We start from the raw sequence: 22,315 nt of genomic DNA, 5'->3' as shown, positions 1-22,315 counted from the left end.
GTTTCTGGTTAACACACAAAGCTATGCCGGAATTGTCATGGATTTTGATTGACGTTTACAGTAGCCAATAGTGCTGAATGTGCTTTACGTCCCCGCACCAGATTTGACAGCAGCTAGCATCTCCACATGTTCAGTCATGACGACGGCCGGCTCTCTGTTGTTGAGGACTTTTCACCACCACCTTCACCTCCGCCCGGAGATTTAACTGATGAATCAAGACAGGGATAAAACAGGGAAGATGATGACTATGTTTATATGTTTTTTTTGGAGTGAGGCCTCAATGTATATGTTCGAGCCTAGCTAGCTCCAAAGCGAGCAGTGCATTAACATAGGACACAAAATTAGTTAACTCTCCTGAGTCCATGATGTCATCAAACAGACTAAACCATTTTTAGGAGAGAGATTTTGATGTTTTTCTACTCAAAGCCAAAGGCTAGGGTAACAATTAAGAATGAATGTTAAATCAGTAAAATGTAATATAGTAGAGAGGGTTAAATATATACCATATCCTACAATGTCTTTGATTTCCACTGTCAAATTCTGGACCATTTCTCTGGATAACTTATTGAGAAAAGTGAATTCTAATTATTATAGAGCTGCATTTGTGAAGATGCAAAACAAAAACAAAAATGTAATGAAAAAAAAAAAGTGTAACGAAATTGTAGAGGTTTTGTGTTCTGTTCTTATTGAATTTAGTCACACTAAACCTTGAATATCAAATATTAAATATTCACAAAACAGGTGCTGTAGATAAGAGGGATGAGTGGATAGTTGGATGTGTGTGGAAATGTGTTCAGGAGATCTGACCTTTTTAAGACTGTAATTTAGCACTGTGAGATGAATTGCTTTGTGAACAACAATCTTTCACTGAAAAATCCTTCATGTTGCAGAGGTAAAACCTCTGGGTGAATATTGCTGCAAAGCATAAAGAAGCACAAATCGATTTTTTCGGATGTGAAGTCATTTGAGATGCACAAGGTTGAGTTCATTACTTTGCATTCAGACCCACAGAAGCAATTTGTAAAAGGCATCAAAATAAAATCATAATTTTTGGCACAAAAATGTAATACAGACAATTTCAAATGTATTGCTTGCCATATGAGTAAACAGCAATTTTGCTCATGTGATAAATCGATACAAACATATTAAACCCTGTGTTCTGTACAAAACCAATTCAAGTCAAAAATGCCAATAATAAAGAATTTAAAAAAAAATCTCAAACCCAACAATTCTCAACATGAAATAATTGTTTAATCTCAAAGATGAGTTGCCGAAATAAAGATGAAAGTCCAAACGATAAATATGATTGAAAGGTGCAAAATATAAACCATAAATCCTTCTTCATGTCCTTAACTGCCTGGACTTTGCCTCTCTGCCTCGCTCTGTCTCTCCCTCTTTCTCTCAGTGAGCGCTGTCCTCAGATGGCTTTTGGCCTACTTTTGGCTGCAGAGCGCTCCAAACTGTGTGAGCCAAAATTCAGCATGGATTTACAGGCAGAGCGGGAAAGGGATGGAGGGTTAGAGAGAGTGAGAGATTCAGCTTTGTGCTGTCAGTACGCTCTCTGCATTTACATTTTTATTACCAACACTCATGGTTTACATTTTTTCAAACTCATTTGGTCATGTAGCGCATGCTGTGTTTGACAAACTGAAATTAATACAACACCTATGTGTGACAAAATGGAAGGAGCACAGCACGAACTAAGACATGCAACATTTGAAAATATACATACACATTACAACCTATCAAAACCTGAGCAGTTTCTAATATGGATGTATTTTCACAGTGCTGTTGATAAAATTGTGTTCTATAATCAGAGGGTTCCATGACGACCACACAGAGGCAACTCACAAGATAACTGTTAATGAAGTCATGTTGAGGTGAGGCTGGGAAATCAAAGTGCTAAAAGAAATCGACAAATTGTCTAAATGTACTGCCTGTAGGCTCTCAGTTTATTACAGACTGAAGTGAAGTGAAAAGTATATTCAATTCTACATGATCTGCACCATCAGACATTAATCTATACCCTGGCCCTGGTTTTCTGGCCCTTTTGTATCTGAGAATATCCTTGACATAATGATATTGATGATATAATAATCTACTATATTCTGATAAATCCTTGGAAAAAGGGGCAACGATTTTATGTCCATTGGTACACCGATACACAGAAAATAGCAAATACAATTACTTTTGACTGTTAGTTTATTCTGGTCCCCCATGTTGTCATTTTAAAACTGAATGAATGTGTATATTCATAAATAGGAGGTTACATGTGTTTTATGCAAAAAACCCACAAAAAACCCTAGAATAGGCCCACTATTAATTTGTCTAGTTAATATGAAAATAATTTGATTTGAACAACTCATAACAACAGCAACAACAACAACAACCCATTTTACACTTTAATTTGAACACATTGGTTGCATGTTGACAGAAACATAATGAAAAAGAAGATGCAATTTAATTTTATCTTGTTAAATTAAAACTGAATTTTTATTTTACAACTTAAAAGATGTCTCTGTCTGTAGCTTTCCAACAACTTGAATTTTCTGAACTAGTTTTTTTAGATACTCTTAACCTTATACAGAAAAAAAATGTCTCAATGTGTAATCTACATGGTGTGAAAAACTGTAGATATATGTGTGGGATCCATGTATCCAGTTATTTCCCCCCCATAATACATCTCACTAAATGTAGATTAAATGATGCTGTGTAGACACCAATTCTGAAATTGAGAAAAACTTTTGGATAATTCGTTAACCTAATATTCAAGTGTTATGTATTTTGATTGAATGTAAGATTTAATCCTTTTTAATGAAATAGTTTTAACACAATGGAACTAAATAAACTGATGGTGACTAGCACTATTATTAAATAGCACTGATAAAAACCCAATGTATTTAAGATTTTAAAGCCATTTGATTCATTTTAAATGTTACATTACTTGTCTCATTTATATTTTATAAAAACATATATGCTTCACATTAACTTTGTGTGCATGTTAAATGTAAAATCAAACTCCCACATGAATCTCAAATATATAGATATATGTTTCAGTTGAAAACCATAAAATGAACATAATTATTATAGTAGGTATTTTTCAGTGGTTCTTCTATAACAATGCATGTCCATTATATGCAAAAATCCATGTTAGAAAAAGGAAGAAGAATTTCTTATTTTTGTAGCCCTAATTGTTCATAATGTGGCTGGACAAGTTGTGTTTTCAAAAAAAAGGGACACGACTGTGTGGATTTTTTACAGCTAGAAAATGTGTTGACATTCTTACTGTCTTGCTGTGTCAGCTCCACATGGCCAACGTCCTGATGCTATCACTCTATCGAATGTGAAACCAAATGCTGCCCGTAACAGGTCCAGGCAGGAACTCCTGGGGTGTTCAAAGTTTCACTTGGAAATAACTGGCAGGTCGAGGGTTAAGTGGACGCCACAACAAGACAATATTTCAACCCAGCAACTTCAGGAATGTGTATTCATTTGTCATGTGCTTGTGGTGCATTGGATCAAGACTTTTTCTTTTTAATGAACATGGGCCTTTTAGTTTTTCTGAATACGCAACACTTTTGTATATGTGACACATTATGTGACGTTTTTGAATAGTGCATTCTTTCCCCTGCACAGTTGCTTCCGCTCACCTGCAGAGCGGCTGCGCCACACTAAGGTCTGCAGAGGGTCCCTCCTGCTGGACTGCTGACAGCACCGTCGGCGGTAACACTCAGTCATCCTTGGACAGCTGCGTGGACGAGGCCTGCAGCAGCAATCCGGCTCCGGGAGTCGCTCATCTCGTTCAGCGCAGGTACGGAGGGCGTGTCGCAGCGGGGCGCGAGTCACAGCGCCCTCCGTGTCCACCGTCCTCCTCCACTTCCGTCGCAGTTAGTTCTCAGGTGAGGTCACTCTGAGCAAAGACTCGGTTCGTGAAGTTTACATCCAAATGCTGTGTATAACCACAAAGATAAAAAAAAACAAAACAAAAAAAAACAATGATTGGACTTAACGAAAGTCGGGTCCGCTCTTATGAAGAGCTAGTATGGAACCTTTTACCACTCAACACTGTGCATGCTAACATCTTAGCATGTGGCAACATTTCCCTGAATATAGGCCTGCATACTGTGCTAAAATGTTAGCATTGAGGCTTCTACTCAACAAGGAGCATGCTAAAGTTGTAGCGTCATAAGGTTATTAAGCAGAATTTAAGCTCACGTGTTGCAATTGAATGGTCACAGAGTAGTGTATGCTAAATAGTTAGCATGACGTTTAGCCTACTCATGCGCTGAAGTGTTAGCATGCAGCCGACTACACAGCATAGTAAGCATGTGTTAGCGCAAACCATGAAATCTATTAGAACATTGAATTAGTGTTAAGAAATGGCAAATGCTTACATATGCCAATACATAGCTAGCACTAAATATTACCATAGATCTTGGAGGGATTTTTTCTTGAAATAATACGACAGAAGAGCATTTTAAGAAATGATTTATTTGCATTAAAATCTTTTCTTTTTAATGATATATCAGTATCTCATCATTAGAGCCACATCGAGAAATAAGTTGCATTTCTATGACTAGATGTCAGTGAGTGAGCTTTCACACGTACAGATGTATGTCCTGGTCAGGATACCCTGTGTGTGTACGTGTATATGGGCAGACGAAGCTTGCTTCTGTGTCCTATCCATCTCATGTTCCTGGACCTTTCTGACACGTCCTGACCTGTTCTAATAAGCTGTAAGTGAGAGCAAGACAAAGCGGCCTGAGCAGTATCAGGACATATACTGTAGAACAGTAACTTAACAGAGCAAACTCGCTGTGTTCACACTCGCTTCATTTGTCAAAACAAGTGTGAACTCATGAAAAACAGCAGATTGATTTTTAAACAGAATCTATGAACATTTGTAAACTTTTAATAATAGATATTTGCATTACTAATTAATTATTTACAGTATTTATGCAGGCAATTGCCATGACAAACATGAATTAATAATGTATTAATGTGGTATTTTGACCCATTTAACAAATAACCATACACAAATTCTCACATCCAATTTCTGACTTCTGAGAACTTGCTTGTCAGTCGTCTTTTTGAATGTCTTTATCTAGGTCCATTTACTGCTCCATGGATAATGTCAGCAGAGGAGGGGGTTGTAATACATCTTGGCAGCTCCGCAGAAACACACATCATCAGCCAAGGATTTAATCTTGTTGAAACAGATTCAAGCTTTTGAAAAGACATAAATGATACCGCCAAAGATAAAATGTAAAACATGCCAAACGGCAAAATTTCACCATTCATTTGGAGCTCCTATTTATAAGCACAGCAGTGGAAAGAACTGATAATCATGTGAAATGACAGCAGTGAGACTTTATTTAGACACAACTGTAGGACTTCTCTGTCTCACACTGCACCTACTGTTCACTGTGCTCTCACATCGCTGCCACATTCATTATGAAATATTAAAAATTGTGTAATCATCAGTCATGTTGTAAAATATGACCACCAGTCATCAGAGCAAAACACTGCCAAATTTCACACACACTGGATTGACAAAAACAAAAATTTATTTGAATATGACATTTGAAACACTGACAATATGCAACATTTTGAAATCTCAATTTGAAAATATTGAAACAACAGAGCCAAAAGCAAAAGAAAGAGGAAAAAGTAACAAATTACCAAAGACGTAAGTTGATGGTGACTCCTGATGTGAGCTCGTTGGACAGGTCACAACGGCTCATGGATATTACAACCTGGTGCTGAAATAAAAGCAGGAAATGAGCAATGAAGCTTGGCTCACAACTGGTTTGACATTGTGTGAGCATATAGTAGTCTTATGTCAGATATTATGAGCATCACATCATGCAGACAGTAATTTTGTAAACTGAACAAACACTTAATGGTATTCATTAAATAGTTTAGAAGGTAACACAATTTCCTGGACCTCACACATTATGAATGTCTAACGTACACACAGTAAGGCATGATCATTTTTTAAAAATAACAAAAACTAAATTAAGTATATACTTTTTCATAGAATAGAATAAAAACATTTTTAATCAACTTTATTGGCCAAGTATGTTTGGACACACAAGGACTCTAATACAGGAAGGTAAAGCAGACATGAACAAATAGAACACATAGAGACAGTAATGATAAAGAGTGCTTGAACAAAAATAGTCACATATAAAAGAGGGGACAAGGATGGTGCAATAAAATGAATTCATTATATAATGCCTTTCTTTTTCTGCTGTGGCACAGAAAAAAAATAAAAGTCATTATTAATGGGTGGGTCTATTGATTATTTTCTCATCTCAAGTTTATGAAAACATGAAAAAAAATGCCTAAACTGTAAAAGTCTCTAAAACTGTTATCTACACTTTATTTAATTTTTCATCAGACCAACAAGCCAGAATTCAAAGTTATCAAGTTATAGCTGAATGTTGCCCATCAAATTTCTGTCGTTCAACCAAGCCAACTGTTGCAGTTGCAGCTGAACTAAAGACGCAGGAAAAAAGTAAGGGGGAAACAAACATTTTGTTTTGAAAAAAACCCAAACAATTTCCGTAATGTCACAAAGATTCTTATCCTGTTACAGGAGCCAAAAGACAGAGGGCAGGTCAAGGAGTCCCTCAAAATCCTGCCAGCTCAAAAAGAAACCAACTTGGAACCCCCACAAATCTAATCTCTGTCATCTGCCCAGCGACATGGCACCAAGGCTGTTGAAGCAAAAAAAAATAAACAAATTTATATGTAGCATGGTGGCTGTAGCCAACATGCTTAAGACATTCCCTTCAAATGTCCAACAAAAACATTTGCAGCTTTTTTTGGTTGACGTGGCAGGAAAGTGTTAAATGTCGATTCATCGGGGGATTTCCAGCCGGTCTTTACAAAACTGATACGGAGGCCTGCCGGGGAAGAAGAGCGGACCTGCTCTGCCTCGGCCTCCAGTCATCAATACCTGGCTCTCTATTCGGTAAAGACAAAAGGAACAGCTTTAAATGGGATGTGTGTGTGTGTGTGTGTTTGTGTGTGTGTGGCTGCTGACACATTGTTGGTGACATTAGTCTCTCTCAGATTAATGAGGTTAGTGTGTAGTCCAGTTAATCTGCTGGTGTGATGTGGCTCCGCGCACAATCCCTGAGCTCCTTTAAACTGGCTTTAGCCAGAGTTAGTAAGGACAAACACACACGGCGTACCCCCCCCCACCCCGGCAGCACATTTAGAATCGCAAAAGAGCTGCAGACAAAACAGCATACAGTTTGGCAGCTGAATCACACACTGAGTGAAAAAAAAAAAAAAAAAAACGAATAAAAATGAACAAGTTAAAATGATGAAAGTACTGGAGCAGCCCCAAATTCTAAATCCGGCGAAGTGGGCCAAGCTACAGTACCGAGAAGTGCCTCAGCAATTCCAGCTATGTGGCAAGTAAATAGCCCACAGGTGTGCAGCTATTGAAAAAATGCCCCCTTGGCTTTCCTCGGCCACAGGTAGAGGGCAATAGAAATAACCAGCGTGGGGCTGCAACGCCATCTTCATTCATTCATCGACAGACTGGAAGGAACCCCCTCTGCATTGTGATGCACTCCTACACACACACACACACACACACACACACACACACACACACACTGACCAGCTCTGATTACTGATGCAAGTGTTTCTCCCGCCCGCAGCCGACAAGCAGGCTGTGCATGGGAGGGAGTGGCAGATGAAGAAACTGCAAAATGGTTGCTGCGAACTCGGCACAGCGAGAAACGCACGCCGCCACAAAGGGACGCAGGGGGCTCATCCGTCTGCCACCTCGTGCGATTCCGTTCTTTTACCATATCGATCGACCCTCTGATCAATAATTTCGCTTCGCTACTTTGACCCGAACGGGGTAATTCCTCAAACATTTTTTCCCGATGCCGTCCGGGTGCAGATCTGTATACTGTGCCCTCCCGACACGTACATCTGAAGTGCCCCTGCTTACCAGGTTTAAGTCCACTGCACCTTCCTGTCAGTCCACCCCAACAAAGGGTCACCCAATCAACAGCTGCCTGCTGCCATTCATATTCAACCAATACGGGAAAAGCCAATATTTCAAGCTACACACACACACACACACACACACACACACAGATGCAAGTTTTTGGTGACCGACACACCTGAAGAGGCTGCGCATACATTTTCAACCACGTTTCAGTTAAATCTGTATGAAATGCTATATCAGATCAGATTCACGCTCACTGGCTGTCCAGATGCACACTGCATCATCTGTATTATGTCCAGATAACATGTTATCGGCTCGTGTCCTTTTTAGAAAAAAAAGGAGAGAAAAAAATCAATCAACACTAGTCTGTCTGTTCGTCTGTCTGTCCGTCTGTCCGTCTGTCCGTCGGCGTCTATCCTCCATGTCTGCCTCAGCCATGGGGACACAGTGTACAGACAGTGCGCGGAGCAGCCGAACAATGGAGCGCACGCCCGCAGCCCTTTTCGAGCTTACCGGCGAGACGCGGAGTTGCCCCAGGTTAGTGTTTGTTTCCCAAGCTGAACAAATAAAATTAAAAAACAGATTTTGTGCAGAGAGATGGTAGGAAAGAAAAAAAGGGGGGGAGGGTGGCGCGGGGGGGGGGGGGGGGGGGGGGGGGGGGGGGGTACTCACAGAGGCATTACATAAGAGAATTGCTAAAGCAGCAGCTTACCAGTGAAATGGGGGGGGGGGGGGGGTTGTTCAAGCTAAAATCCATATTAGTTCATTAACAACAGGATGGAAGCATCTCAGGGAATCAACTCGATCAGAGGCGACACAGCGGGACAGCATGAAAGCCCAAGCGCACATCATGTCCGGCTACTGTCAGCTGAATACGTTTCACTGAGGGTGGGAGGCGTCTTCGATACACTTCTGCAGGTCAGAATCCAGAATGACCGAAGTGAGGTGAATCTTCAGGACCACAGTGAGACACCCAGACATCAACGGTGGTCCCCGTTGAACATACAGTACATGCAGAGACGTGAGCTTTGATTTCAAGCGAATCTCAAATGTGTGCAACATTCTAATGACAAACATAAGAAATCCTGCGACAAAGAACATTTCAAACTGACTGAAAGGCCATGCAGCGACCTGTAACATGACGAATGTCCTGCACCATTTGCTGTTGCTTAAATCTTAAGTGCTTTGCTATCCATTTCAATGAAGGGGAGCAGCCATACGAGATTGTTTTTTCTACGTCATGCCCCATTAAAATCAGACATTAGCCGCCAAGTCACATATTGATGAATCGTGCTGCTGCCATAAATAACAAAAAATGAAAGTGGGTCTCGGGAGAATGACGACCTCCTGAGACCAGACCGCGACGTGCACTGGAGGATGACACGGCCCACTAAACCCTGCGAGAAAAGAACACCAAGGCTCAAGTGAAAATGTGCCGCCACGTGCTGCTTTTGAATAACAATTAGTTTGGTCGTAGTAGCGAAAAGTCAGCGAGTGGGATCCCTCGGTCACTACCGATGACAAAGTGTGCCGTCGCCCGGGTTCGCGGCTCCAAAATGCAATTGCCGCATCCAGAGAAGCGGTTGGGAAAAACAAAAGAAAAAAAAGAAGAATCACGGGGGGGCCGCAGCCATGTCACCTAGTGGCAAAAAGGGCACTGCGGGTCATTCTCGGTGGACTCCACTCGCTGCCACCGCTACGCCGGCGTTACCGCGGGTGAGTGAGCATCAAACGTCGCTGGGGGTTCACTGAGGTCAAGCACATAATGTACAGAGCTGTAAACGTCACGCTCAACATTACTCTGTGCCGCTCTCAAGCCGTAAAGGTGCGCACGCACACACACACACACACACTGACGGCCAGGCCTGCAGTCGCAACGAAGGGGCAATCGCACCAACAGATGCTCCTTTGCTCAGCGGCGTTCACTGGCGTGTGGAGAGGTCAACGCCTTCACCTCAGCGGCTCATGCCAACCAGTTGTTTAGCCGTGCCCTTCGCCAGCTGACAAGCACTAGTGTACGGTGAGCATCCCCACCAGGGCCCTTCGGTTTTTTCTTCTGTGCCGGCCGGATGAGGAGCTCAGATGCTTGACTGTGCAACTGTGGTCGTTGCTACCTCCGACGGTGGGGAGTCATTTACCGCGGCATTCGGGTCATGTGTCTCCATTGAGAGGCAGAATAAAAGACATTGATGTGTCTTCACCCAAGCGTGAAATTGGATCAAAAATGCTACATTAGCATGAGGCCACAACAAGTGCTTCCTATACGACCAGACAGGCAGCATCACATCAAAGATGAACGACGCCGACTGACAGATACTTGATGGTTAAATTTAGGCAAATGGCAAATGATTAGCGTAGACCCCATGTCAATAGTCAGAGATACAATCAGGACCCTGTTACTAAAGGATGACGGCTTCCCTGCGTCTGACTTTGTCACATGACCCCTTGAAACGGCATGCCGCTACCTCCCCATCCTCCTAACCCCGGCGAGTTTCGCCAGGGGTATCTGTGGTATCTGCGCAACTCACACTCCAACATGTATGGAAGGACGAAGAAGAAGACCCAAAAAAGAAAGGGGCCCAGGTGACGTGCGACAGCAGCGGCACGTGGGCCACGCCGAGGAGTGCTCCCATGGCGAGGGCACGGTGAACGCCTCGGCTCACTGCGCCATGGTCTTCCTCCTCCGATCGCCATTGTTTTTTTCGAATCGGGAACGTGCGGCAGATAGTGCTGGCCACGCAGCCCTCCCAGCTCCCGAGAGCCTAACCCGTGGACATGAACGCACAACGTCACAAGTTAGGGTCTCAGGGACGGAGAGAGACACATCTTCTACCTCGCACGGCTGAATTCGGCCCTCCCGTGGCTTTTCTTTGTATTTCTACTTTGGCGTTGAAAAAAAGGGAAGAAAAAAAAGAAGCCGCCGCCGCGCGTCACGCTCCCGAGCCGGGGAGCTTCCGCACGGAACTGTCTCCGAGTCAAAAGGGGGCCGCGGGCGTCCCAGGGTCTCCCGCGCGCGGAGCCAACCCTGCGGGCGACAGACCCGCGGCCACGCGTCGAACACCCACTCAGCGATCACGTACGTTTATCGAGCACGGCCACTGCAACCTCCGCTGCCCCCGTGCACACATCGCGAACACACAAGTGCGAGCCTCAGCTAGACACAACACTGTCCAACCCCCCACCCCCCCCCCCCCCCTCTCTCTTTCTCTCTCTCTGTATCACTCTCTCTTTTCCGTTTCTCCCTTGCCCCCTCCCCCATCTCGGCTGAACAATACAGCACTTTGAAAAATGCCTCCTGCTTTCAGGTACAGAGCCTGCCGCTGTACAGTATGCCCCAAAGAACCCCCCCTCCCCCCCAGCCCGGCTGTCTCACAGACGGATTCAAAATCAGCGGATGATTTGCAATTATTGCCGCAGGCCACAGACGACAAAAGCCCCGCGTGGACGCGTCGTTCACGCCGTCCAAATCCGAGGCTCGGACCGCACAGTCCGTCACACAATCCGTCCGACACGACGACTCGCGCGCTCCACTGCCTGTCACATCTCGCGCTCCTAATAAGAAATCTCCCCGTGCCTACGAGGTTGCAGATCCCCGCGCGGCGGAGCCGCTGAATTCTCCGGAGAGGCGGCACAGAGAAAGAGACGAGCCAGATAACAAAGCTCTACGGCTCCTCCACGCTACCATGGTGGTCCGGAGCTTAGGAAACAGATGGGCGCTGAGAGGGGAGAGGAGAGGAAGAGGATTTGCTGGTACCGACTCACCCTCCCCTTTGGATCCGGGATGTTCCCCACATTCGTTGTTCTTCTAGCCTGCCGCCTGCTCGAGGGGGGGGGGGGGGGATAGGAGACAGAGAGAAACAGAGAGCTCAGATTTAAACTTACAGTACACCGACATGATTTTCCCGGTTATGTTCACGAAGCAAGGATGAACGCTGGCCCGTCTGGAGAGCCGCTCAGAGTCAGGCGAAGACATAGACGGCGAGGGGGACATAGAGAGACAGACGGAGGGAAGAAAACGAGGCTTGAGGATGGGTGGTAGGACCAAGCTGTAATGAACCATTTGCACGCTCTCTTTCCCTCTATCTCTTCACTCTCTCTCCCTCTCTCTCTCGCACACACACACACACACACACACACACACACAGACAGCGAGAGCGAGCAGTCTGGGGAGGAGAGAGAGAGAGAGAGAGAGAGAGAGAGCGAGAGAGAGTCAGCGAGACGATTCCTCTTCCCAGAAAAGGAGACGGCGAGAGGTCGGATAGAGCAGGTAGGTGGCGAGAAGGCGAACCGGAGACACCGAGGGCGAGTCGAGGAGGAAAGGCAAGAGCCAGAGAGAGAGAGAGGGGGCTGAATCGAAAAGAGCGAGCAGCGAGCCACAGAATCAGAGCTCGCAGCCAGGGCCACAGTGCCAGGAGCATACCAGTGTGCTGCCTCACCGAAGGGAGAGAGGGTGTCGAGGAGGGGGGGGGGCGCAAACACACACACACACACACACACACACACACACACAATTCCGCAGAGACACTCGTTTGCCTTTCCTGGCACCTTCTCCTCAACCACATTGTATCCAAACCTGCAGGTCCGAGGCAGGTCGGTGCGAGGGGGGGATCCACGCACACGCACTCACACACACTTTGTCACGTGCACACTTTCTCTCACACACACACACACACATACACACGCGCGCACAAATCCGAGTTAAAAAACGAACGCGCCCGCTGATCTCTTGTCTCGCTCCGCTTTCTCTCGCCTTTGCCCCTTTTCCCTCGCATTGTTTTCTCCCTCTTTCAGTCACATGCAGAGCTGGGGAGGAGGGAAGGCAGAAAAAAAAGCATGACCCCCTTCACACACACACACACACACACACACCCCCTCTCCCCTCTTTTTCCTCACCCCTCTCCTTCTCTCAAATATTAGAGCTCTTTCCTTTTTTCTCAGTCCTTCCTGTACTCTTTCTCCCCCCCCCCCCTCCCCCTCTGCCTCATTGTCCTTCCCATGTTGATAGGCAAGACAGAAACAGCAAAAAAGGGGGAAAAAAAGAAGAAAAGAAAAAGCAGGAGAAAGGGGGGAGAGAAATATCATCCATTAATTTGCCTCACAGCTGTATTCGCTTACAGCCAGAGGCCCTTCTTTTCGTCTGTATCTGGCGAGAGCGAGGGAGAGCGACAGAGAGGGAGAGAGGGAGAGAGAGAGAGAGAGAGAGAGAGAGAGAGTCAGGGGGTGGGGGGTAGTGAGAGAAAGTAGTCCTCCTTTCGTTGTTTTTTCCACCTTGCCAGTGTCCGTTTTCCACCCATAAAACAAATCCAGTGTTCTCTCTCTCTCTCTCTCTCTCTCCCTCTCTGCATGCATGCAAAAAAACAAAAATCCACTTTTCCAGTCTTTCTCTCCGTCTTTCGTCTCATTTGCTGTCTCACACGGGCCGCCATCATTCATACTATCCCTTCAGAAAGACAAGGAGAGGCAGACAGACAGACAGACAGAGAGAGAGAGAGAGAGAGAGAGAGAGAGAGAGAGAGAGAGAACGGGCCATAGAAACATTGCTATATGATGTGATTTGGCTTATAGAGGCTACATTTAATCTCCCCTGCTCCCCCGGGCTTTGGTATGGACAGACAGAGAGAGAGAGAGAGAGAGAGAGAGAGACTGAGCGACAGGGAGAGAGGGAGGAGAGAAACAGGAGAGATGATGGGGGGGGGGAGGAACAGATGGAGCAGAGAAGGAGAGTGACGACGTGCAACCGACTGTAGGCTCAAATCAGCGACGGGGCCCAGAGAGAGACCGGGGAGAAGGGGGGAAAAAAAAGGAAAGAAGCAAATTCTCTGAGATCACACTGCCCTCTTGCTTTTTCTCCGGCTCCCTCCCTCCTTGACTGACTGATCGACCAACTGTGTCTGCACCCCGGCTAATCTCCAATCCTTTCGGACTGCCGTCTGGCAGACGGAGCATTGTGCTGCTTTCTTATCCATACAGCTGCAGTTGCCGCAGGAAAATCGTGCATCTGGATCTAAAGCATGTTTTTTCTTCTTTTTTTTTTTTTCTGTTCAAACCCCCCACCCCATCCACCGTTATAATCCTGTGTACACGCACACGCACGCACGCACACAGCCACCCCCATTTATCACCTGCTTTGTGTCCAGATAAAGACAGTCTTCGGCGAGGCGCTAATATTAGCCTGCTTTGATGGTGAGAGTCTGCAGCAGGCAGACAAAGGCTCACACACACACACACACGCGCGCCTGCACACACGTGCATACTATGCACACGCGTGAACAGGCAGGGACAGGTGCAGTGTGCGAGTGCAGCAGCTCTGCACAAACACCGAACATGCACCGGAAGAGAGATTTCAATGTGTAAAATTAATTTTTTGTCCGGAAAAGGGGAGTGGGCCAAACTCCTTCCATCAGGTGAATGATTGACTTTTTCTATCGGGTTAAATGATCGCCGTTGATTTACTGATGCCATTTGGCTCTCTTTAAGAACTATGTGCTGGTAATGGCCAGGAATCGGCCCCAGCTTGCCAAGCAGTATATCAGGAGAGACCCAGATCTGTCACACCGGGCCCGCGCATGGTCCGGGGAAACGGTGCGGGTCGCTGTGTGCGTCTGAGAGCTCGCGGGATGGCTGCGGGAGCCGCGCAGTCGCCCCAGAGTGACCGATTGGCAGCATGTCACATCTGACTGAGGGGTCACCGGGGTCATTGCCATGGCAACGGTGAAAAAAAGAAAAAGGTTGGGGAAGATGGGGATGTCTCGGTGATATTTCTGCAATAATCATCAACGCTGTTATTATTGTCGCTATCGTTCATTTTCAGTTTGCGGTATTTCTTTTGTAAGATTCATGAAACAGAGATGACTCAATCAACATCCGTGAAAACGAGAGGGGAAAGTGGAAACGTCGGGGAACGTCCTGCAGACAAACAAACAGCGCGTCTCACACTGCACCGTATGTACATTGGGAGGAGAGAGAAAAGAGGCAAAGGACGGAGACGGAGGAGGAGAACACAGGCCACATGAAACCCCACAGAGCTCTCACTTTCTGCTCTGGTTTGGATTAATGCATCGTCCCCCCACAGACGCACACACACACACACACACACACACACACACACACACACTGAGCGGTACAGTAGGAAAACCCACACGAGCATACGTCTCACTTCGGGAAAAAGCCATTCGTCCTGCAAAATCGCCCGTGTTTCATTTTCCTCCATTTGCAAAGTCACCAGATCCCGGCCGGGCCCACAGCTGGACACTTCCCGGAGTCCTTCAACAGGGGGCAGTCTTTTGCTCCTCTACCTATTACCTCGGCCGCACACAAACAAGCACAGTCACTCACACTCACACACGCACTGGTGGATGTGGAGGCCTCGGCACGTTATATACAGTCAAGGCGCATGTTTCGGGCGCTGCTGCTGCTGCACTGGCACTGCTCGAAGCCGCCTGGTTTGGCAGCTCCCTTCTCGTCCACCGGCAGACTTCCACCGAGACCGTAAAAATCTCACGGAGATTTTCGCACCGGAAAGAGGAGCAGAGGAGGGTTTTGGCTTTGACGGTGAAATATCAGCAAAAAGCTGTGCAGGGACAGCAGCTGACCACGAGCGGCAACAGGTTTACGGGGTTGAACCCTGAAACAAGTTTTTCAGCTCCCGCAGGAGTCCTTTTGCTCACCGCGTGTCACAATATTTCACAGTCTGCTATTTTGACAGCAGCCTGCATCTGCTGATTGGAAACATTATGACAATAATTGTTCACGGCGACAGTTGATTTCACCGCGTGTGAAAAGGACCGGGATGCTGTTGTCTGCGACGCTGCCCCCCCTTTTGTGTCTGAAATCCTTTACAACTGCTCCCTGTCACCGCGCAAGCAGCACGACTGAAGCGGAGGGACTCCTTCCGCACAGCCGTCAGCATTTAATGAGGTTACGGCCGCGCGAATGATAAAATGTCACCCCAGAATGGAAACGAACTGCCGCTTCCAACGCGCGACATGTTTTCAAAAGCCCTCGCGCAGGTGCCAGATGCTCTGCGGCGCTGCGATGCCTTTCTGTACCTGCCTGCTGCAACGTTCCTGACCTCGAATCAGCCAAAGCAGAAAAAAAAAATACTGCGCTTCCGACGACACACGCGGAAAAGACGCATCCAATAAGTCCAAAGACCAACTCAAATACAAAAAGAGAGAAATGAGCAGATACCGGCCTTTTAGTAACAATCTGACCTCAACCAAATCCAGTTGTCCGCTTCTATTACGCAGGCCCTACATCATAATAAAACAATAATATTGATATATGAAAGTGTTGATTAAAGCAGAACCATTCGTTGACTTATGAGTTGAAAATTATTCCGCAGCTGCTGCTTCTGATAATTAATAGTTCATTTTCAAAAGCTAAAATATCCCACGTCTCCAGTTTCAACTCATCACACGAGAGTACACTGCCGCTCTCTTCTGTTTGAGCCAACTGAATAGCCCAAAATAAGCTGTTTAAAGACGACGCCATGGGCAACTGCGCTGGGCAACTTTAGTTGGCTGCACTCGGAGCAATGACGACAATATTGACATGTCACTTTAGAGATGCATTGTAACTCAGACATGAAGAAAAAATCTGAGGGGAAGTCCTAAAAGCCTCTCTTCTGAAATAATATTTTGGCACTTAAAAGGGTCATATTTAATATTATTTTTATACTTATTCAGCAGTTCAAAAACATCAGTGTCAGTCTACAAAGGTCCCGGCGATCTTCGAACCCCTGGTGCCCAAACACATCATCATAGACACACAATCCGGGGTCACAAACCCATGGCCTCTTCCTCTCCTGCTGCTCCATCAGCCACGTGGAGCAGACAGTCATCTTGAATTTTGTCTTTTTTTGGTTCTTTTTTTTTGGGGGGGGGGCGGGGGGTGACTTGTACAGCTTTGGTGTATTGATCCGGCTTTGCAGAGCGCCATGCATACCTCAGGGAAAGCTAGGAGGTTGTACAGTTATCTCCTGCGGTGTAATTCTCAACTATACAACCTACTACCTCAGCCTGGGAGCAAGCAGACCTGGACACCGGGGCGTCATGGTTCAGCGGGTTGGGGAATAAACGGAGGGGAAAAAAAAAACGAGCGAGGGTGCAAACATTTCAACCAGAAGAGGAATCCACTTATGGTGAGAAAAAAGAAAAAAAATACGTTCAAATGTTGGATGCTGAACTTGTGTGTGGCAAACTTGAATCCAATCCCCCAAAGTGACTAGGACATTTTAAGAGTCTTGTCTCCACGATACAAAGCAAATAAGAACGAAATCTCGCTCAATGGAAAAGGGCCCACGGTTTCTCATTGTAAGGGGTTAACATTGGCGAGGCGGTGGCCGTTTGTGAGGAAAACAAGCTTCCCAACTGTCGTTTATTCATTTGCATTCCCTGACTGGGCCAAGGTTCGCTCCTTTAAGGCCAAGCTGCAGCTCCGCGACTGAAACTGCGCTGGTCTCCGAGAAGGAGGTGGTAGCAATCAGTATCTCTTTCTCTTTCAATTGAAGACACGTCTTCTCTCCTTTTGGCGTCCAATTCTCCGAGGAGAACTGTGTGGAAAGTGTCGAGGAAACTTGACAGACCCCAAACCCCCAGTCTTTTACTAAACTTTGCTGAGATCTGCCCGAGTCAGATATGTTCACATTTGCGTGCTATATGTCCTTTAGAGAGATTCGAAGTGACACTCACGAGGTGAAACAAACGAACTTAAGCGGCATAATTGCGATGCCGCGAGACACGGAAGTGGCGAGTGAAGTTGGCGGGAGCTGGCGAAGCAGCCCCCTGCTGCCTTTCGCTGACGCTGCTCAGGCTGTTGGAGCTGCACAGACGCAGACCTGTAGATACAAGCTTGTGGTGAGTGTTAACACAAGTTCGGATCTACGGGTTCGGGGCTGCGAGCAGATGACTTCACACATCCATCAGCATGGGGAGACGGGGGGACGGGGGGGGGGGCACACAAACTCATTTCTAATGCCAATGAAAAGGCTTAAAGCTATATTTATATAGATTTAGAGCTGAAGACAGATGACCTCCACTTATTTCTGGAATTTGGATGCAATCATTTAACCTAATATTCAATAATTTAAATAAAAGTTTCCCATTCTATTTCACGATTTCCCTTTTTGAAAGAAAATATTTTTCTTGGCCCGTAAGAAAATGACAGTTTAATCGTCTGCTGCTATTTAAGCGATTGGAAGAAAAAAAACACGAAACTAAGTGAAAAGCGGTGGCATTTCATTCCTCATAAGATTTTATTCACAACGGAAAAATTGCGTGAGGTGAGCAAAAGAGTCACCCCACAAAGCTCCTGTGCACTGCCCCTGTTTTGTTCCTGAGGACAAACTGAACTTCAGCTGCCACTTAATCATTTGCTCACAGGTTATTGTCTTACCGGCACTTGTTTTCCTTCTCGGTGAGATGCGGGCAGACAAACAATTCAAGTGGCGTTTTAAGAAGCATGTGGTTCATCCAAAATGAGACACGACTAACAAGAAATTGCAGAAAAATTGCTCCCATAAAAGCTGCGTGCAGGAGTTTGCCTTGGTAAATACCTGTGGTTGTTCAACAGCGATGGCACAAAGACTCCTGGCCGTTCAGTAAACACCGGAATAATAATGTCATCTTGACTGATGATTATTAAGTGACCCCTACAAGAGTTGTTTGAATTCATTTACTGAAAAAGTACTTGAAATCACTTCAGAGGTTTGTGTTGACTTGAAATCAGACCATGGATCTTTTTTTTGATGTCATCTCATTATTATCTGGGGGTTCCTACACCGAACTACATGCCCAAATTCTCCTGAATGTTGAACCGTCGATTCAAAATAATGACAAAGGTAACACAGGAGTGTTATTTTCAAAATTTTCTAAAAGCGAATACTGTCATTTAAGAAAAAGAAACTGTGCATTCAAACAAATATACAATCACACCCTTCACATGACAAGTCTTTCACTCAGGGAAGAGGCCCCCAATCCACACTGATATTTTCATATACAATTTTAAAATCACAAAAAGTCCCAGTGCATTCCTGCATGCTGTGAATGGAGTTGTTGCTGTGCTCGGCCGGGGGAAAGAAAGTGAGCGGTCCAATTTCAACTTTCGGTCTCCGGCTGAACTTCTCTCTCCCCTTCTCCCTTCCCTCGGCGTGAATTTAAATGAGACGTCTGACTTTGAAGCTGTCGCCAAGTCGCTGAAAGTATGTCAGCGGGTCTTTGCCAGTCAGCTGAAAGACACCTTGAGATTGGCTGAACAAAGAGGTCAGCGGGGTCCACAGCTCCCTGCCAGCCAATGCCGCCACCGCTGCAACATCGCGCGCGCGCGTGTGTGTGTGTGTGTGTGTGTGTGAGGAAGACTTAGAAAGCACCGACAAAGCTAAGACCAGCTAAAGGCCACCGCCTGCATAGTTCGGCACCGAACAGCGACAGCGGCCGTACCCAGCGGCGATAGGCGCCCCGCTCGCCAAAATCTACCCAGCAACAGAGGTAGTGTGTGTGTGTGTGTGTGTGTGTGTTTATATATGTGTGTGTGTGTGTGTTTTAAAAGAAAAGCAGGAGGAGGGGTCCCGACGAGGGTGAACAAGTGAGCGTCGAGGAAATGACATGTCATCGGTGCATCCAAAATACCACGCAGTGTAAAACAGAGAGCGCCGGCCGGCCCGACGGGTAGCGCCAAGTTCGGGGGCCCCTTTCCCCGCAGCTGATGCACAGTAAACAAACCAGAGAAAGCTCCACCGTGGAACGAAAGCAGCGACGGCGGCGCACGGCGGAATACTGAGAGCCGCGAGGCCAAAGTGTGGAGAGAAGAAGGGAAGAAGAAGCAAAGCTCAGAGCACATTGGGCAGCGTGGTGACTTACCGACTTGTTTGGCTCTCCGCACGTTTCTTTTTCTCTACTCTGCGGGGCCTACGGTGCTCGGCGGGAGGCACAGGCGCTCGTGTCCACTGCTGGCCCAGCGAAAGACATAAAATAAAAACACATGCAACTACAGTAACAAAATCACCCCCGAAAGGCGGCTGGGGTGGGAGCGAGGGAGACAAAAGGGAAGAGGGAGAGAAAGTGGTGGGGGGGGGTGGGGGGGTGGGGGTGGTGGAAGGGGGATAGGGAGGGGATAAGGGGAGGGTGGGGGGGGGGGGGAGTAAATGATGACAGAAAAAACAGTCTAGTTTTTGTGGTGTTTTTACAATTTCGGGTACGGCGCGCGCGACAGTAGCAATACTGACTCCAAAGAAGCGAGAGGTAATCGCTCAGCCTGTTGAAGCCCCTGCGCTCCACAAGCTGCTTCCCTGCACCGCGCACGAGGCAAATGACAGGCAACATCTGTTTGTGAGACACCCAAAATCCCAGCCTTATGAAGAAAAAAGAAAAAAAAGGAAGAAAAAAAAAAAAAGAAAAAAAGAAAAAGAAAAAAAAGGGGGAAAAATTGGCTGGAGTTTCGCCCCCTTTTTTTTTTATTTTTTCGTCTTTTTTTGGAAACTGCAAACTCTGCCAGTCTGCGTTGGGCTCGCTCACTCGCTCACGCTGAATGAGGCGAAACAGAGAAAGGGGGGAAGCGGTGCGAGGAGATTCGGCGAGAGGGAAAATGCAGCCATGAAGCCGTCCTCCGGTCACCCCTGAATCTCTACCCTTCCCTTACTCACTCACCCCCCCCCCCCCCCCCCCCCCCCCCCCCCCCCCCCCCCCCCCCCACCCCAGCAAAATACAAAATATTAAAAAATGCCCGCTCCCTGCCCTGCACACTCCCTCTTCCTCCTCTCCGTCTCCCGCCGCCCCACCCTCCCACCCCCTTGAACGCAACAGGGACAGTCCAGTTCAGGTAGAGCCACTACTCGCCCGTCCTCCTCTTCCCAAAACGCCCCATTACTCAGACGCACAAGCGCTCGGACCCACACGCTTGTATCCGCGTCTCCCAGAGCGTCCCACACAGCCAGAAGCAGACTGCCCGCCTTGCACGTACACACTCGTGGACACGCTGACAAAAAGTGCATACACACGCACACACGCACAAACACACACCGGCGCACATTTCTTGGAAAGCTTCCCTGCACCAAAACAAATACCAATCTTTAGTTAGCCTCGGCTGCGAATAGAAAAAAGGAGTCAGTTTGGGACTTGGCTCTGGTTTAAGCGAGGAACAGATACAGACCATTTCCCCATATGCCTGCCCTTTTTTTTCACGGCTCCGGAGCAGCTCCAGATTTGACTGCATCCTAACACTGTGGAAAACATCCTCTGTCACTGAGACCCCTTCCGATGGCATCCAGCTCCAGCAATAGCACCGTGGAAGTGGCCGATATTCTGCGAAACCAGAAATGCCGGACTCGTCTGTCGCGTTTTTTTGTTTTTTTGGGCGGGGGGGGGGGACTCTAGGAATTAGCACATAGGGTTGTGTGTTTCCTCAAGTGCCAGTGACAGCACATGAGCACTGTTCCACGATGGGACACGAGTGGTTGCCAACTGAATCAATGAAGGATTCAGAGACGGTTTCAGTTTGAGCCAATAGATACGCACGCTCCACTGAGATGCTGCAAGTTTACTTGAATTTCGTCCCTTAAATTCAGGAGGAAGGTAGAGATGGCCTCCGTAAACAGAAAGCTAGACTCAATAAAATGAGTTAGTTTCCTCTCTCATCTCTATGGTATGCTTTGGTTCGAGGCATCACAGACTGGCTGATTTGGTAAAGAGGTGCATGTTGCATACTGACATCACTTTACAGGAATTTCGGGCATTCGAGTCTAAATCTGGATCGCCCCAAAATAAAATGCATCTACAGACCTCATCTGGATTATTATGGATCCCATTGCAGTCATAGTCAGAAACCAAAAACAAGCCTACATTCTTATCCTAATTTTAGCCATCCTCCAAACCACTACTAAACCATAACAAAACTGTTTTATATTTAAACTTTACTGTGTTTTAACCTCAGGCCAAATCCCAAACTCAGTTAGGTTGAAAAAACAGCAACATTACTGCCAGTGTGTCATCCGTCGTTTCACCACACGATCGCATATGATTCTAAAGACTAGTGACGGTGAGTGCCTTATCATTTATCATCGTGTATCATCATTCATTTAGTATGGCAGTCTTTGAAAAACAGACTCTAAAAACTTTCAAAAGCTCAAATTAGTTTAACTCTTACCCGTTATTTTTTTTATTCAAAAATATGTATTCAGTACGGTAATTATGTTTTGATGTGATTGAGAAGTAATACGCAGGTAGAGTTGCTGTAACTCAATAAACTCACCAAGAAAGCTTTTGAAAATACTGTGGTCTTTGTGATGTGAAGCACAGAAGATTGTGGCTATCCATAAGATGCATGTGTAGATGCATGTACTGT

The 22,315-nt window shown here is 46.3% G+C and overlaps 1 long non-coding RNA gene across 3 annotated transcripts in view; it reads right to left on the bottom strand.

The window, feature by feature from the left end:
* Positions 1-4,472: 4,472 nt before the first annotated feature.
* LOC118299611 overlaps positions 4,473-22,315 on the bottom strand; it is an 87,291-nt gene continuing 69,448 nt past the window's right edge. For 2 of the 3 annotated variants that reach the window (XR_004789903.2, XR_007031712.1), the window contains 2 exons: positions 11,741-11,795; positions 4,473-6,972 (listed from right to left, as the gene is read on the bottom strand). This is a non-coding gene — a long non-coding RNA (uncharacterized LOC118299611). The remainder of the gene's footprint in view (positions 6,973-11,740; positions 11,796-22,315) is intronic. The other variant, XR_007031713.1, reaches the window with a different exon arrangement.

This window comes from Scophthalmus maximus, chromosome 11, assembly GCF_022379125.1.
Source record: "Scophthalmus maximus strain ysfricsl-2021 chromosome 11, ASM2237912v1, whole genome shotgun sequence".
Classification (NCBI taxonomy): Eukaryota; Metazoa; Chordata; class Actinopteri; order Pleuronectiformes; family Scophthalmidae; genus Scophthalmus; species Scophthalmus maximus.
Note: the sequence above shows the minus strand (reverse complement) of the source record. Positions and strands in the feature narration are given on the sequence as shown.